At 38.0% G+C, this 18852-nt stretch overlaps 1 long non-coding RNA gene across 2 annotated transcripts in view; it reads left to right on the top strand.

Annotated features, from left to right (window-relative positions):
• LOC306902704 overlaps positions 1-18852 on the top strand; it is a 202514-nt gene that overhangs the window by 117102 nt on the left and 66560 nt on the right. For both annotated transcript variants that reach the window (XR_013787467.1, XR_013787468.1), the window contains exon 3: positions 14075-14319. This is a non-coding gene — a long non-coding RNA (uncharacterized lncRNA). The remainder of the gene's footprint in view (positions 1-14074; positions 14320-18852) is intronic.

Raw genomic sequence — 18852 nt, 5'->3', positions numbered from 1 at the left:
TTCAATATGTATTTCAAAATAAAACCCACATCCAAGGCGTGAACCCTTGCTTTTGTCCTAGTTTCCCACAGCAATACCTTGAGCTAAACTCAGAGAGTGAAGTGGCTTTGAAACTAATGGAAGATATCTTCAAATCCTCAGGCAAGTGACATGGATGCAGGCATGATACCAATTTGGTAATAGATTTTTACTTGGCTCACAAGATCTTATAGTTGCTATTAGACGTAATGCAATGTATCACAATAAATGTATATTGTAATGCATTATAATGTTATAATCTGTATTATAATGTAATCTGGACCGAACATGTCGGCCCAGAACTGATTGATTGTAAAAAGAATTTACAGTTGTTTTCTATTGCTGTTAAAAGTTTTTATATTATACTTTAAAGGTTTTTAAACTTAAAGGGAACACAAGGTTTTCAACCTAATTTAGTAAAAAACGCTAAATACTGTGACAAACCTATATACCACTGTAAACACCCCAGTGACTATCACGATTTTGATAAATATACAAACTAAAGATCAATTTATTTATTCAATTGTTTCTCTAAGACTAGCAATGAGTTATCAAGTTTCTTCCGAGAAACAGACGTTAGTGATCTCAAATGTCTTCTCTAAAGTTTCAGAGAAATTTTAACACGTATGTATATATATATATTCAATGTTTCACTCTTTGTTTAATTGCAGCCATTTGCTTAAATAATTGAATTTCTTTTTTTATACTGATTGGACTTGATTGGGAAAGCCACACACCTGTCTATATAAGACCTTACAGCTCACAGTGCATGTCAGAGCAAATGAGAATCATGCAGGTCAAAGGAACTGCCCGAAGAGCTCAGAGACAGAATTGTGGCAAGGCACAGATCTGGCCAAGGTTACAAAAACATTTTTGCTGCACTTAAGGTTCCTAAGAGCACAGTGGCCTCCATCATCCTTAAATGGAAGACGTTTGGACCGACCAGAACCCTTCCCAGAGCTGGCCGTCCGGCCAAACTGAGCTATCGGGGGAGAAGAGCCTTGGTGAGAGAGGTAAAGAAGAACCCAAAGATCACTGTGGCTGAGCTCCAGATATGCAGTCGGGAGATGGGAGAAAGTTGTAGACATAAGTCAACCATCCCTGCAGTCCTCCACAAGTTTATGGCACAGTGGCCCGACGGAAGCCTCTCCTAAGTGCAAGACCCATGAAAGCCTGCATGGAGTTTGTTAAAAAAACATCTGAAGGACTCCAAGATGGTGAGAAATAAGATTCTCTGGTCTGATGAGACCAAGATAGAACTTTTTGGCCTTAATTCTAAGCGGTATGTGTGGAGAAAACCAGGCACTGCTCATCACCTGTCCAATACAGTCCTAACAGTGAAGCATGGGGGTGTTTTTCAGCTGCAGGGACAGGATCGAGGGAAAGATGAATGCGGCCAAGTAAAGGGATATCCTGGACGAAAGCTAAAATAACGAAGGAGTGGCTTCACAACAACTCCGTGACTGTTCTTGGATGGCCCAGCCAGAGCCCTGACTTAAACCCAATTGAGCATCTCTGGAGAGACCTGAAAATGGCTGTCCACCAACGTTTACCATCCAACCTGACAGACCTGGAGAGGATCTGCAAGGAGGAATGGCAGAGGATCCCCAAATCCAGGTGTGAAAAACTTGTTGCATCTTTCCCAAAAAGACTCATGGCTGTATTAGATCAAAAGGGTGCCTCTACGTAATACTGAGCAGAAAATTATAATGTAATGTATATTAATTATCTTATATATAATCCATCTCAATTCCTATTTGAGTTGATACTTCACTGAAATATAACTGAGATGTCAAACATAGCCTCCTGAGCTAGGAAAGAGCAACCTCCACGCATTTTCTTCCAAGGGGATGGTCGGCATTCCTTTTGAAATTCCCCCCATATAGCAGTCAAAGAACACTCCTGCTCAGCAAACCCACATGCCACAGGACAGAGTTTAGTCAGAGAAATAAAAAAAAGAGATGGGCAGAAAAAGGAAAAGCAGCTTTTAAATGCCCAAGCTATCTCTTCCCTCTCTCCTCTTTTATCTTTCCTCCCCTCCCTTCTGCCCAAGAGCTGTCGGCGACTTCTTAGTTCCTCTTCTAGTTTTCTGCTCGCGCGTACCGATTGTGTTGAAAAGAGCCCTGTGACCAGAGGGGTCTTAACTATTTCTCAGAACATACATTAAATATTCATGGCATTAGCATATGCTCTCTCCAATACTGATTTAATTGAAAACATCTCTTTAAAAATGTGAAGAGGTGCCCTTTCTGCTCAGAGACACAGTCTGTGGCTAAATTAAAGCCACTTGGCCTTTTAAATGGCACATTTTAGTGGAGAACATGGAAAGTGTTAGACCACCTTGTAGTCGGAGATGAGAAAGAAACAAAGTGCCCTGCTATAATTGTACACACGTGTAAATGTACCAAAGATTGAAGTGTTGTTTGGTTTCTCAAGCAGATGTGTTGCCGCTCAGTCAAGAACTTTCAGAATATTGTAAATTTTTTGCATGAAGGTACTTAGAAACTGGTTTTAAATTGGCTTTCAAGATGCCATCAAATTACACCTGATGGGCTTGACTAGAGAAATAACAACCACATCTCACGGGAATTCGTAACTATTTTACAAAATGGCTAGTCGGTATTTGAATCGTAGAAAATCATTCGAGTGTTAAAAAAACTGTACTGAAGCCCCTCCCCTAACCCCGCCTCTAAACCTAACATTGCTAGTACGAAATCTAAAAGATTGCATAAAGCAATAGCCACTTTGTGAAATGGTATAGTGACATTGTGTTAGAAATAATCAAGCAAATATTTACATTTTATGCTTTTGGCAGATGCTTTTATTCAAAGCGATTTACACGGCTCTGAGATTACGACCCATGTTAAGTTTATGTGCCGGTTTACTTATTCACATTTCTGTCATACATCATTTTTATTTTGTATTCAGACCTTGTAATTCCACATTTAGCACAAATCATGAAAATTAAATTAAAACAAAATGAAGAATTAAAACAAGTAACAAATAACAAAGTAAAAAAAGCATAAGAAAATGTAAAACAACATTAAATTAAATAAAAAATAATAATATAAAATGAAAAGTAACTTAATAAAATAAAATATATATATATATAGTAAAATAAAATAAACAACAATATGAAATAGAAACAGTAACTTTTTTATTTCAAATTTTGATATATATATATATATATATATTTAAGAAATATATAACCCGGAAGTGCTTCTGGACCAATAGTGATGACACAAAACGTGTTGGTTTATGGATAAACCTATTAAGGATTCTGGTTGGCAAATCATTGGTAGAAAACCAGCATTTCGGGGTTAAAGACCCCACCTAGGTCAGTTTATTACCCAACACTTGATTGTCTATATCCTACCAATACATGGATTGACAACTGTTTTTGTATATGTCTGTTTATCCATGCGTGTGTGTGTTATGCGACCATTTTTTTGTGAAAACATTTGTATTGTTGATTTATTTTGGTCTCTTTCAAATGTATGTTGTCCAACATAGTGGTATCATAAGGCACTACTGTAACCAGATTGACGGCAGAACAGATTCTGTAACTAGATTCACACATTATAATTTATGATCCATCTACACCTTTCACCTTTATACCTTTTTAATAAATCACAATTTTAAGTTGAAATATATTTGTTTGCACTTCCAGAATCCATTTTTCAATTGCCTTGACGTACAGGCAACGAAAGTGCGAAATAGGCAGATTAAAAGGAATAAAGTGGAAGGGAAAAAAATATAATTTACATCTCAGACACTTTGGAAGCGCATGTAAAGCGTGGGAGAAGCTGTCGCTTTAAAGATGAGCAAATGCTGCGAGTTAATTTAATAAAATTCACCTTCCTTGCGCTGGGGAAATAACAGGCATTCAGAGGCGTGAGGTATGTGGTGTTGTCACTGTTAAATGTTCCTCTGTGTTTGGCAGAACGTGACAGCTAATACCGGCTCTGGAGATGTTGGGGTACTGTGAGCAAAAAGCATGTAAACAAGGGTCTTTTCCACACCGGTAAAAACAGTAATACATGTTGAAATGTAATACCACGGGTCAAATGTTGACTTTTTTTGTTGCCCATCACAGTTACCATCACTTCAACATTGTTTCTATTCGGTTATTCTACATGATAGAGTTGTTTGTCCGGTAGCCTGTCAAAGCAAGGTCTCCTATTATCTGTGGACTCTATATTTTATGTAAGCTTTTCAATTACCGGTCTGTCTCCATTACGTAGAATAACAGTCTTAATAGCTGCCTTGTTAATTGATTTGAACAGTGGATGGAGCAGAGCAGAGGTCTATCGGGAAAGTCCTGCGGCAGAGGAGACCCGGTGACTGACAGCTGGAACAGAGAGAGGGAGAGAGAGAGTTGTGGTTGAAGGCTCCGAGCTGTGTCCTGTCTCGGTGCAGACTGATTAGTGGTTTCATAGCTGCGGGTTTTAAAGGGATTGCAGAGGTCAGCGATGGGTCATTGACAGGTGCTGTTTGATATTTGACTTCAATCTGAGAGGAAAGGTGCAGGCTTGCTGCTATCATATCCAACTATAACTGGAGAGAGTCTGCGTGGTGTCAAACTAGGCCTGGGCGATATATATTGCGATTCACACGAATATATTATACATGTCTAAATCGATTGTGAAATCTTCTCGTTTTTTTTGCACAGCTCTTCCGTGAACTACGACTCTTTGTTCAGGAAGTACTGTTGGATCTAAACTCAATACGAGATTGAGTCGTTTATTACGTGCAACACTCGTCAAACGTTATCATAATGAATAATGTTTATCATGAAAATACCCAAAAGCTTTGAAGAACAGCGATAGAAGATCACCATTGTCATTTTCTGGAACTGTCTGTGTGTTAATCGTTCTTTATCTGTGTCCCATATTCTGAGTTTCGTATGTTGCGGCATTTAAACGTGATTCATTGAGGAAAGTGGGCATAAAAATTGCAGAATATATATCCCTTTTAATAATAATCTCCCTATTAAACCCTTTTGTTTAACTTCAAAACGTGAAACGAGATTTTTTGCATAATGTTATCACTTTTTTATTTATATATGTTTTTATTTTGTATTCAATCTTAAAAATTATGTGTTAATTATTAACATTAGTTATACGTTATTTAACACTTACAGTATGTGATGATTTTGTATGAAATAAATGAAAGGGACAACAAACGTTGAATTAACGGAACACATCTCTGTGTTATTTCTGGGACAACACATTTTGTTACTTAGCGAAGCACAAAATGTGTTTTTTAACACAACCGTTTTTAGAGTGTAGAATAGAGAGGAAACAGTTACTGATTTATATCATATATGTGTTTATTAGATTTTACGTTTAGGAAAACTGTACTGCCGGAAAACGTGCAGCTTTTTCCGATGCCTTATAAATTTCTAACGAAACAGGAAGTTAGGGCGGGGCATGTTGAGTGACTCCTCCTCCTTTAAAAAAAAATAGCATTTAATTTACCAAACAGTCACAGCCTTGAATTTTGAAGTGCTAAATGATGTTTTATATTGACTTATGGATAGTTGTGAAATAAACTGCAAGTGTGATATATGGTGTGACAGAAAAAATGAAGAAAAATATTGAAAATGTATTTTATGATATTTGTAATTGTAATAATGATAATGTAAAATGATATTTATAACAATCAAAATTTTAGCTCATACGACACATGGAAGGCTATGCTTTATTTGTCAACCATACATTCAAAATTTTGTTTTGGAGCGAAGTAGTCCGAAATATATTTAAAGGGACAGCTCACCCAAAAATACAAATTTCGTCATAATTTACTCATTCTCAAGTTGTGCCAAATCTGTATGAATTTCTTTTTTCCAAATAACACATAGAAAGATATTTAGAAGAACGTTTTTAACCAAACAGTTCTCGGCCACCATTGACTACTATAGTAGGAAAAATAACAATGTTTGTCAAAAGTGGCCCAGAACTGTTTACTTTCCTACATTCTTCCAAATATCTTTTAACAAAGAAATGTATGAAGCAAATTTTCCTAGTATGGTAGTCAAGGGCGGCCAAGAACTGTTTGTCATAAGCGTTCTTCCAAATATCTTTCTTTCTGTTAAACAGAACAAAGACTTTCATGCAGTTTTGCAGAACTTGAGGGTGTGTAAACATTTTTGGGTGAACTGTAGTGTTCTTTTAAAGCTAACATTTCCATGCCATAAACCACCAATGACAACAAAAAAAACTTCCATTTTGATTTCATGGGGATTTTAAGAAAAATATCTCTTTTTTAAATAAATCCTACTTGCACGTCCGCTCGCCTCAGACTACAAACGCAGAGGCACACCGAAAGCGTATTGAAAAGTTGTCTGCTGTTCAAGGAGGTGACCGGGAGAAAATGAACTCATTCATACCACAACAAAGCTCTCACTGCGTTCCGTCTCAATGATGAGAGGTGTAAGGTCCCCAGGCATGAAATAATCTCTTCCTTTCCCATCGTAGCCGGAGGTGACGGGCGTTAATTACGGGCCGCGCTGATTTAAGATGTCAGTTTTACAGCGGGAGAACTCCAGCTGGCCACAGCCTTTCTGATTATCTGTCTCCATTTCTCTCACATGTTCACATACACGAGGACTGTGTGATCCTGGCACTCGGGACGGCCATTGGATCGTGCCAGTACTTCTCTGCTTCTTACTTCTCACACACTTACACGAAGAGCCCCTTACGGGCAAAACACTATGCCTTTTTCAGAAACTAAGTAGTTTTCTAGTGTCGTGAATGAACGGCATATCTCGTGTTCCTCACATTACAGCCAAACGGGTTTATTTAAACAAACACTCGGGTAATAATAATGTTTTTCTATAATGATGATATTGTTATTCAGTACTTGTATTTGCAGCCTTGCTTATTTGAATGCTTAAAGATCGTCCTGGAATCGCTTTAATGCAGGTTTTGTTTTCCGTTGCAAAACTGGTTGTAATAGTCAACCGAGCGCTCTGAAGGTGCTGGATAATTAACCTTTCAAAGGCAGGGAAAACTAATAAAGGCAACAGTGTGCCTTTGTTTGTCTTCAAGCTGTTGTTAAGAGAAAAAACAACACTTTATAAATATGATTATTTGTGTGCGTGTGTGTTTTAATAGCAGTCTTAAAGGGATAGTTCACCCAAAAGTGTAAATTCTCATTTACTCGCCATCATGCCGTGACTTATTTTTATGAGCTGAACGCACACTATTTATAAAATATGCATCACTTTATACTCTATATGTATATGCATAGAATTAAAGTAATTTAAAGAACTCAAACAACTTCTAAAGGGAAACAATACATTTGGTATACACTTACATGTTGAGGTTTTTAAAGGGGTCATTTGACACGGCTAAAACAAATCTTATTGTTTGCTTTAGATGTAATACAATGTGTGTTCACGATTTAAGGTTGAAAAATGCTGTATTTTCAACATACCAGGGCATGTTTGTATCTCCTCTTTGCTCCGCCTCTCTGAAACGCGCTGATATTTCACAAAGCTCATCGCTCTTAAAAGCTAAGTGTGCTCTGATTGGCCAGTTCACTAGTGCGTAGTGATTGGTCGTATACTGCACGGAAATGTAACGCCTCTTACCATATTCGGAACATCAGGTTCCAATACTACAGACAGGTGATACAATGGCATCGATCTTTCCTTATCAATTAAATCCCGTATCTCACCCGGAAAATGAAGAACAAGCCCATACAACTTTGCCAGCGTGACTCGAGCAGGATATAAAGGATTGGTTAAGAGTAATTGACTATGAACAAACAACCATATACATCATAAAGAGTTTGTGTGTGATCAACTAGTGTTACGCCATGTCTCGTCGCGACCCCGTTATAAACACGACATTTGTTGCCTCAAGTTGGAACATAATAACTGATTATCAGGATTTATGTTGTATTTTTTAGTCTGTGACTAAAAACGCATTGCCGTCTTAGTCAAATCATACCACGAGCTGAACATCAATTTGCCGGGGTGTGGTTACACATATTTTGTTACGACACTTACATTTTTTGCTATTTTACGTGTCTAATACATACATGGGCAACTTATAACACACCAAAGACAAAGAAAAACACGTATTTCCGGCGGATCAACCCTTTAAGGAAAATTAAAACCAAAATAAAGTATGGCAATAATTTGAATAACTTTAAATCTCATTAGTTCTTGCATGTCTTGTGACAAAATATCATACAACAACTAGTCATTAGACGCAAAAGAACCAGTGAAATTAAAAAATATGAATGGGTCGTCACATTTGATTTTATATGCTAATGTAAAGAGCAATGGAAAAGTTTAACAAATGTTCATTTAATGATTTAGATTATTATTTCTAGATGTATTGTGGTCATTACAGTCCAGTGTCTGTTGAATGTCAACAAAATCAAAGCTCAGGAGTGACACAAAGTCATCTGACAGCATGACAAGCATACGTAAACTGTGATAAAAAGGTTATATCACATATTAATGTTTAACTTTTCTAATACATTTACAAATATTACTATTGAATGGCTTATAAGTGAATATGAACTTGTTTTCTTTGCCGTATTTGAGGTCTGAAAAAAAAGTATAGAAAGATAGACGTGGAACAAAACTCCTGTCACCGAAAATGTGATGCTGATGCGCCTTTCTTTCTTTATGGTCACCTGCAGAAAGAATGGTATATACATTTTGGATAGATGAAGATGAGAAAATGATGACATCATGGGGTAAATTATACCTTTAATTCTAATTATTTGATAATTTATTTATGAGGCTTTATGGAGATTTTCAGTGAGAAAAAAAAAAAAAAGAATTGGGATTGGACACATCACAGGCCCGACTGAAACCTGTGAACCAGATGAGCACCATGCATTATTAAGGTTCCATTAACAAATTCTCTTTTTATAAACATGAGGAAAAACTATTCGCTTTTATCTTAGGCCGGCTGCCATGTTTTCATAATGTACTTTCTGCCCTAGCTAATCGATATGCTATCAGCAAGGAACTTTTTAAAAGTCCACTCGGTAGTCAACTTCACCAAGCCCCCAGGCTGTGATTTTGAGTTTTATCTACTTATCTTAAATGAGGAAAAAGCTAAATCTCCAAAACTGTTTACCAAGCTTGTTTTTCACCTGTCAGATCGTCAATAAAAACTAAAATTCAACTTGAGCTCAAATCAGGCTAAAATAAAGTTCTGTCAGTATGGCCGAGAAGTTACACATGTGAGCCGCATAGCAACCATCAGAACAGTAACAAGTATCGAAACCTTGAAGATTTGTTTCGATGAAAATTTTCTGATATAGTCAAAAAGTTTGGGGAAAACGGATGCTAATAGCATGTGTTTTGTTGGTTTTTGTGACCTCATTTCCTGGTTTCTCACTCCCAAACAGACCTACATTTTTCAGCGTGTTCGTACCTTTTTTATTAAAGGTGCGACAGGCAACTAAATAAGAAAAACTTGCAGGAGTCCAATTAATAAATGCGAGCACAACCGGTGTAGCCGAGCCAACCGTCTGGCCTTTCCATTTAACCTGTTTCATTCCCCGAGCTTCCGTCCTCAGTCCCCAGGTCTCGTCTGACTTTTCTTTCACCCCGTCTGCCCTCCCGGTGGGCCGAAAGTGGCCACCTCTTGTTCTCTTCCACGCAATTCAAACTAGCCTCTTCCATTTTCTCACCCCACTTTCCCTGGCGTAAAAGCGAGCGAAAATGTCAGATAATTGATTTACGGTCACCGTGGTTTTGGTTAACACAATATCATCCCCCGTGAGGGGAGAGTGTCGCAAAAGAAAGACAAAAACGGGGGCTTCTCATTTGTGGCCCCCAGGGCGTCGGAGAGCAAAATCTTCATCTCAGCTTTTGGGTTGAGTTATGGAGTCGTTTTGTGCTGATCGGGATGTTTTTTGTGTTTTGGGTGGTAGGGAGGAGGGGAGGTGTAATGTTAATCAGCCCCAAAGCTGGATTTGCAAGAATTTCTAAACCAGGCTGGAAATTCAATATGCTGGCAGGTTGTGTAAATTACTATGAGGAATAGGATTTATTACTTATTTATTTATTCATTACGTCCTCCTAAAATGGCTGAGAGGATAAAAGCAAGTCCGCTGCGTTCCTCCTGTCGAAACTTCCAATGTACCATATTTATGTCCTTGAGAATGGAGATGGCCAGAATGGCTGTCGCAGATTTGGTTTCCTCATCATATCTTAAAGTATGTATGATTCTTGAACAATCGTATAGTTACACCTACAATGTCAGCGAGAAAACAGCATTTGCAGGCCATTTTATTCCATAATGAACATGTAATATTAATGCTTGCTATTCATGCAAACTGTACACAGTAGGTGTATTGTGTTAATATGCTGGAACATCTCCCAAGACACGTCGAGAAAATTACAACTTTGCTTGTATGTGTGAGATGTCTGATGCTTCGGAAAGCTGATCTCACGCCAGTATGTTGTGACAGAACATGGCTGGAAATGACTGCAGCACAGGCCAAGAGAGAAAACTACCCTGGCACATCGGAAGTCCCTCTGTCACTGGAAAAGACTGCCTAGCGGGATGGTGGCCAGGGGCGGTTGTTCCTCAACTTGCCATGTCAACTGCTCAAATGATTCCAAACATATGACACCTAAGGCGATGTATGTGGGTACAGAATTGTACAACGAGTGCAGTCTCTGACTCACTCAACCAATGGAAAGTTAAATAATCATATTTATCTGACTCTAACACCTCCTAGAGCTTTCAAGCTATGGCCAACAAACTTTGCACATCTTCACAGACTAATCTGAGTTGAGTTTGCTATATATTTTCTCACTGATTGAAATTCCAGAATTCCAATAAGTCTCTTTTTACATGGATTTTCATTGAAGGAATCTTGCTTATACTTTAATGTGACATGTTAATTCATGCTAGCTAAATGCTAATCATGCTAAATCGTACTAGCATCATGCAAATGTTTGCAAGAACATGCTAATTAATGCTAACAAGCTGCTTAACCATTCTAACATGCTAAAACTTCAAACCTTCTTACCTGAATTTACCTTGAACTTTCTGGCCAGGATTCCTCAAGCCAACATAATGTATGTCTGCAAACTCTACTATCTGGTTACTTTTGTAATTTTGTTTGATTTCAATCTCAATTTAAATACAGGGTTCTCAAGTCTCACGCATTGGCCGTGAGACACACGCAATTCAACCAGTTCACACGCCACACCGTGTATTTCTCACGCCGAAATGGCAATGCCAACCAAGTTGTCCTGCAAGCTTTATATATAACGTTGTAGATGAGGCGCAGGCACACAAAGTGGAGTTTCCTGCCGCCAGCACGTATCTCGGCCAGATTGCCTTCATTACTAGCCAACATAGATGCGCGAACACACGGAAGTTGACAGAACTTTCTCGGCCACCGTATGTTCGTTACTGGGTAACAAACAATATCTTGTGAACACACGTCGTGATGGAGAAGGTAAGTTGGAAGAAAGCTCGTCTTACATTTTAGGCTAGAACATTTAATATATAGCCCATACATATTGATGCAGTCAAAACATTATCTGAAAACTAAAAGAAATGTTAAAGGAACAATGGGTAAAATTGGAGGGGCGGGGCTCCATTAGGGCTTCTCCCCTAACCGTGTGATCTCACTCCAAGATTTTGATAAAACTTGAGAACCCTGTAAATATAACATGTTGTACATAATGTAACATTTACTCTAACCAGTACTGTAGATCACCTCTTTTTTAAGGGGATAGCTGCCAAAAAAAAAGAAGAAAAACCTACGCCAATAGACAGCAACGTAACTGACATTCTGAGCTTTGAAAGTCAGTTGAGCCAGGTGGGAGTCTGAAAGCTCCTGAACCTCATCAAAACTCAATGGGCTATAGTTGCGCAAGATGGTGCCTGTGAGCTTTACAATGCCAGGGTCAGCAGACAAATTTCCAGTTGTATAGCAACCTATAAATTGTTTTGGCTTAACAAAGTGCTCAGCAATGTTAAGAGGATCTGTCATATCTCCAATATAGTACTTCTTTTTTTTAAACGTGTGCAAAAAACCCTTTTCCCATAGTGTTATTTGGTCAGAAATTAGTCTCCTGACCCTGGGGTCCCAAAAGCTCACCAGTGACCTTTTTTGCAACTAGCGAATTTGCGTTGCGAAGATGAACGGATGTCCTAAGCTTGTCAAACGATTAAAGGGTGAGTTCCCCTTTAGGACCCCCATTTTCCACAACAATATTTGAAGCTCCCCCAGTCACAATTTCTACCCAATAAAAAACACTAGAGCGCAGCATAAGTAGAATTTTTTGTCCAAAACATAAGTAAAAGAAAAATAACCAAACACTAAGACATATCTTGATTTTAGTTGTGTTAAATTATTATAATTTTTTTTAATTATCTCGAGGCCTCCATGGAACTTTGCAAAAGTCTCTCCCAGGTTCATGAACGCTGAACTATTCCTACATTCATGTATCTTAAAATATATATTTTGTGTTTTTCAGATTTTTTTATGAAACTGTCTTGTGAAGACAACCAATTCACAGGTTTTTATTTTTTATTTTAAGATTTTCAAAACGCACTGTATGTTTACATTTTTACATTTGTAAATGTGAGAGAAAGTCCAGCATTCTCTAACATTTGATATTGAGTGGAAAATATTATTGTGTACCAAACCCTGGCTGTCTAGAATGTGACACTTTAGTTGCTGTGGCGTCTCCCTTTAGCAGAAATTCACTGTTAGAATTCAGCCTGTGAACATTCTGAAGGGACAGTGACCGGTCACCATGGATATTCAAAGACACTTTGTTTGCTGAGAGATTCCCCATAAGAACAGGCACCTGAGGGGCTCCTAGGCAGCTGCTTTTTGTTCAGATTTGGTTGATGTGTTCATTTGTTTATCTTGTGGTGTTTGTCTACCAATACATTAGTCATCAATGAGCATCAAGGCAAACGTTAAAGTCAATACTGGCTTAAAATGACTTTCAATTTCTTGTTTCTGTTGTTGCGGTGCATGATTCATCTGTGTGTGTTAGTCCAAAACACGAATTCTGTCTTTGTAGTCTTTAATTCAAGTAATCGTAATAACTTTTTATGTTTACATTTTCTTTTGCGCTGACATCATAAAACCTCCCCAAAATCCAGATATTGGTAACCCTACTGTCTCTCTTATTCAAGTCATATAAAGTTAACTCTTTAAAAAGTTTAAAACATAACAGATGTAATAAAATATATAAATATAAAGCTAACACATTGGTATTTATATCTAAAAAAAATAAAAGTTGCCAGCTGGTCTTAGCAGTTTTGAAAGTTTTCTTAAAACTTGATGAGAATGCACAACATTGAGTATTAAATGAAAGAACAAAGCTCTGCAAAAGTATCCACATTTATTTCAATTGATCATTTAAAGGAGTTATCCTTCCTCAAATGTAGGTAGATTTATAGAAAATGTAATGTTTTGAACAAATCTGAGAAAATTGTGTCGACTTTGACAAAACAATCTGTTTTAGTCGTTGTTCTTGGACATTTTTGTAGAGGAAGCTATGTGTCATAAATGACGAAAAATCACAGGTCGTAATTCTGTTGTGATGTTAAATTTAGTGAACTAACTGGTTTAAATGGTTGCAAGCTTGACTAGTCTGCTTTGGTAGACCACTTTGAGCCATGTCTCACAAACCAGCTTGTCCACCCCAGGTTGGCATGACCTGGTTTGTCTAGTAGGGATGTATTCGAAATACAAGAATTTTCTAATCGGTAACCACAGCAGGAATGCTTTTGTAGGAAGTGTGTTTTATTGTTCCCCTCAAAGCAATCATGTCAAACACTCGATTGAAGAAGCTCGCGCTAAGACTAATGCTACAAATCTGCAAACAGCCCGAGTCAGGAACTAAAAGTCTTTTAAGGTTACTTAAGCAATATTGTATTTACTCTTAGTCTTACGTTTAGCTCTCCTCAGGGATCAGTAATAAGCAAAGAATAAATGTTCTGCCTCAGCAATTAAAGAGTCCTGATGTTAACTTCACATCTTTCCTTCAGCCTTCAAACCCACATCACACTTTTGGTTTTTTTGTGCTCTTTTTCAGACATAAACTGCCATACCGCGTTACTTCCGAGTGTCAGGTCATTACCAGGTAGCTGTTTCTCTGTCCCAAAGATGATGTGGATGCAAACGCTTGGGAGATGAAGAACTAAGCATCCACGCTCCATTTCTCTCCATCCGAGGACATCTCAATGACGTACTGCCAGGGAAAGAGACGGTTCGAGAGAGGGAAAGATTGAGAGCGAGCCAAGAGAGTTTTGGCATGACAAGTGACAAGCCGGCTGACAGGTAGGAGCATTGGAGAACAAAACATTCCATTTTTCAATGCCAACACGTCCTTATATCTCCACAGGGCTGGTTGTATCGCTGCACAGAGCTCCCTTTATTTATTTGCTACATCTTTGTAAACAATACCTTTTCCCTGAGACTATTCATAATGTACAACTGAAACTCAAAAAGCTGCGGTTCAATGAGTAATTAAGCAATTATTGTCTGCTAATGAGGAAATTTGGAGACTAATTGGGTGTTTTTCACATTTTTTCTGTATGCGAAGTAACTGCAAGGTTCGCAATTATTTATGCATTGTGTCAGCCATATCGGAAACCGCACAAAAATGCAACGCGTCAGGTCGGGACTCATTTCCACTGGTCTAGAAATGTCACAGAAAACAATGGTGCTTAACCATTTTTCATATAATTCTGTGACGAAGCTCTATCATCCATCATTGCAAAGCGAACCTCCATAATTAATCTTTTCTGATAGCTAGGCACACAAACACAAACAAACGCTATGCATCACAAAAGCTCCTGAAGCACATTGTGTAGAAGGCCAACACAAAAGGAATAATGTTTTTTTAGTTGTACATGACCAGTTTTTACCCCTTGGAAGTGAACCATCTGTTTTTGTGACTATACCTTTAAGACTTGTTTACGTAAATTACTTCTGTGATTGGATGTTGGAATTTCACTACTTGTGTAGTAAAATAAATGTTATTGTGTCCCGTCTTATGTTAATTATCTCATGGCTTTCATGTCATATCCAGGCTGTTTTTTTAATTTTTTGAAGGGCCTGGTTTATGCACCTCGGATTTTAGTTAGATTAGTGCATTTTTCAAAAAAAAAATGTTTCTTGTTGATGGGTGTTACTATGCGGTTGTTGTTTTTTTCCGCACTTCATGGATGGCAATGCGTTTGTTATTTTTTACAGGTTGTTATTTTTAAGCTGTATTGAACACAATGAGATTAGTTTATCTGTGTCATGTAGACCTTCTATTGGTCATGTGATACAAATTCGCAAGTCAAAGTTGACCAAATTGCTAATCTTTTTACACAGCAAAATTATTTATTTCCTTGCATGAACTTGAGTGTCCAGACTGCCACATTGGCATGTGTATGCATGAAAGTTAATGGAAAGAAAAGTGCGTTATTGAAACGCATCTTTTTTGTCTGTTTTGGCCCTCCGCCCACGATAAAAATATTGCACGATGGGAAATGTTTTCGCACATCCAAACGTGTCCAACCTGACTTGTCAATAAGCTCTTCGCATTAATATGCCCCTTGAGTTGTAATTTTCCACTGACAAGGAAGACGTGATTGAGGCGAACATCATGCGTTTGAGTCAAAATTACAGGCTTATAACCAATAATGGTGCATGAAAATATCAGTGTGCCAAAGACTTTTGCACAGTAGTGTATGCATCATTTTGAAACAGTTATATATAATAACCAATTATTTACATGATACGTTTTGTAATTATTCCAAATATAGACCAAATTTATGTTTTCCATTGGGAAATTTTTATTTTATGTTAGGCTTTCAGTCAGACCATTATGTTAAGTTTTGAGCTTTAGGAAAAGGCTAGCGAGGACGAAGAACATGTTTACGGTAAATACAAATTCAGTTTTGAAATATTCCTGGATTGGTGTAGCTTTAGCCAATGTAGCAGGTCAAGTCAAAAGAGCCCACCCTCACAGTCTCTCTGATCATCTGGGCTGTTATATTGAGGACTAGTTGTTTTAACAAACATTACACATTGAGAACTATGACATTTATTCATTTACATTTATTCATTTGGCAGACGCTTTTATCCAAAGCGACTTACAAGTAGTTTTTTACAGTGGCACATTACTGCAGAGCAATCAGGGGTAAGGTGCCTTGCTCAAGGGCACTTCAGTCATTATGAAGTTCATGAAGAGTATGAATCTCGTTCAACAAAGGAAAACGCTCTTCCTCATGATATTGACCCATTCAAGGTCATGTAGTAAATACATATAGTTATTTTAAACTAAAGCGAGAGCAGGTGAAAGGTCATTGTCTTAGGTTGGTTTAAGACAGGTGTGTCCTCTTCAACTAAACATGAGCCTCGCAATAGCACGCGCCACATGAAAGATGTAGCCTTTTATTAAGTCTGACAGAATTTATTCCCAAGTCTGTGTGTTAACTGCATTGCAAAAGAAAGGGCTGGTGAGAAACAAATAGAAGATAGAGAAAGTGCGAGAAAGATCTTTTGACAACACAGCTGGATTGTCTTTGTTCATCCATGGAGGGACAAAAGTGGGGCCGTCTGCTTGCCACTGACATGATTCTACCCGTACAGGAAGAACTAGAATATGTTGTAGACTGATAGAAAACAAGAGCGCAAATGAGCAAAAGCCCTTGATGAATCATTTATGTTTCGCTGGATGGTCTTTTTATTTTTACTGTGGCATACGGGGGGACGGTTATGGATGATTAGCGCTTTTATTTTCTGACTTCGTACCGCCCCAGGATGCAGTACGGGAGTCGATTGTGAGGTGACGCTGGGTTCACACGAGGGCAGGTAGGAGCGCAGCTGTGCTATTCAGAAATAAAATTACAGCTGAAGAAAGAAAAGGAAAGCGGGTGGGAATTCCATACATGGATGAGACTTGGACCTGATTTTTCCATTGAAAATCGTGTTTTGGGTCTTATTGCAGAACACTCGGAACAAATCTCGGGTCTGTTGTGAAACGTCTCCAAGTTATCCAGGCTTCAAGTGAAGATGGATTTTTGAGGCACTGTAGAATGCCATCCTGACATATGATGCCTGTTCCAAACAACCAATGAAATTGTGGTGCTTTAGGGTGCATGCCTTAACTTCTCAAGTTGCCAAGTCGCTTTAGAAGTCGTACTGTTGCTAGAAGATTCTCCTATCGGACTGTAAAATAGACTTGGATCAAGCAGAGAATTATGTTAACTTTACCACCCATTGGCTAAAATCAAAGGCAGCATTGCATGTTTCCTGTGTGTTATGAAGCAATCCCAGAATGCACTGCAACAAGCTTTGGAAAACATTCAGAAAGATGCTGGAGTGAAATGAAAATTACATTCAAAAACCATTTAAAAGAAAATAGGCAAATAAAGTGCAATATTTTGTTCAGTGTTAGTTTGCTATGTTTCTTCAGCAGTTATTATGGTATTAGCATTGCTAAGCTAATTACATTTTTAAGCGATAGTTCACCCCAGAAATGAAAATTCTGTCATTTATTCACCCTCATGTCATTTCACACCTGAATGACATTCTCCTGCAGAAGAAAAAAAGACGACATTTTTAAGAACGTTGGTCAGTAAGCAACATTGAACCCCTATTGACTTCCATTGTATGAACACTAAACTTCTAAGACATTTTTCAAAATATACACTTTTGTTCCACAGAAGAAAGAGTCATAAACAGGTTTGTGAACAACATGGGTTAATAAATGACGATATAATTCGTCTTTTGGATGAACTGTCCCTTTAAGAAATGTTATTAGCTTAGCAACATGCTAATACCAAACCCGTTCGGCTGCCCATGTAACGCAATTCTAACCGTTTAAGATTTCCTTACATTAAGGATGCTGCCCTGCACTGTGTAGGTTAAATGCGGACAACATTTTGCATCACAAAACAATATAGACACAGTGCTGGATGGTAGCTGCCTTTTTAGACAGCAGACATTGAGGCGGCTGACTGGGTTTTTAGAACACGGCTCAGGTCACTTAACAAAACGGGATAAAAATCACTATGAAAAAAACCTCAAAGCATCCATGTATTTCGATTGGCTGATGACTCCTTTTGAAAAGAATAGGTGGAGAACAAAATAAACCTAATATCCCAGACTGTGTGTGTTTGTGTGTTTGTGTAACCAGACCCAGTTGACCATCTGAGGATGTGGGTCACACCTGTGAAAGTCAGAATAACAGCCGTCTCCCTGGAGAATCCCGGGATGATTTTTGTTGTCTAAAAAATGTGAGATGACTTTTTGCTTTTCGGTTAAGTTTACTATTTTTATAGCCATGTAGAAGTAGTCAGTCACATTTCGTAAGTCTTGAAATGTAGAAGTGTTCGGAGAAGTCCTTGAAGTTGTCGGAGACGTGAATCATGAATCTGATTCAAGAGCAACACGTTGACTTTTACCAAACAAAGCAGGTGCAATTGAATTTAATTTGTGACGTCACGATCGAAACAAACGCATATAACCTAAAAAGGAAATCGAGAGAGAGAGAGAGAGAGAGGTGAGGGAGGGACCGTTTCTTCGTTCACAGTGCATTCTTTGTGCGGTTACTATGGAAACGCTCCTTTCGAACTAGGAGAGCTGCAAGTTTAATATGAATACATCAGTAATTTTCTGTCATGCTGGGGGGCTAAAAATGCTAAATTGCCGGGCACATTGTAATAAAGTCTTTATTGTTTCCTGATGCCAAATACATTATTTTCTTTGGCAATTGTAGACCTCGCAATTTGAGATCTGCAATTAATTGTATTCATTACTCTATATTTCAGGGTATTTTTGGTTTGGGCCATATAAGCAGTATCTATAAAGGGG

This window comes from Barbatula barbatula, assembly GCF_947034865.1.
Source record: "Barbatula barbatula genome assembly, chromosome: 13".
In the NCBI taxonomy this organism is placed as follows: Eukaryota; Metazoa; Chordata; class Actinopteri; order Cypriniformes; family Nemacheilidae; genus Barbatula; species Barbatula barbatula.
Note: the sequence above shows the minus strand (reverse complement) of the source record. Positions and strands in the feature narration are given on the sequence as shown.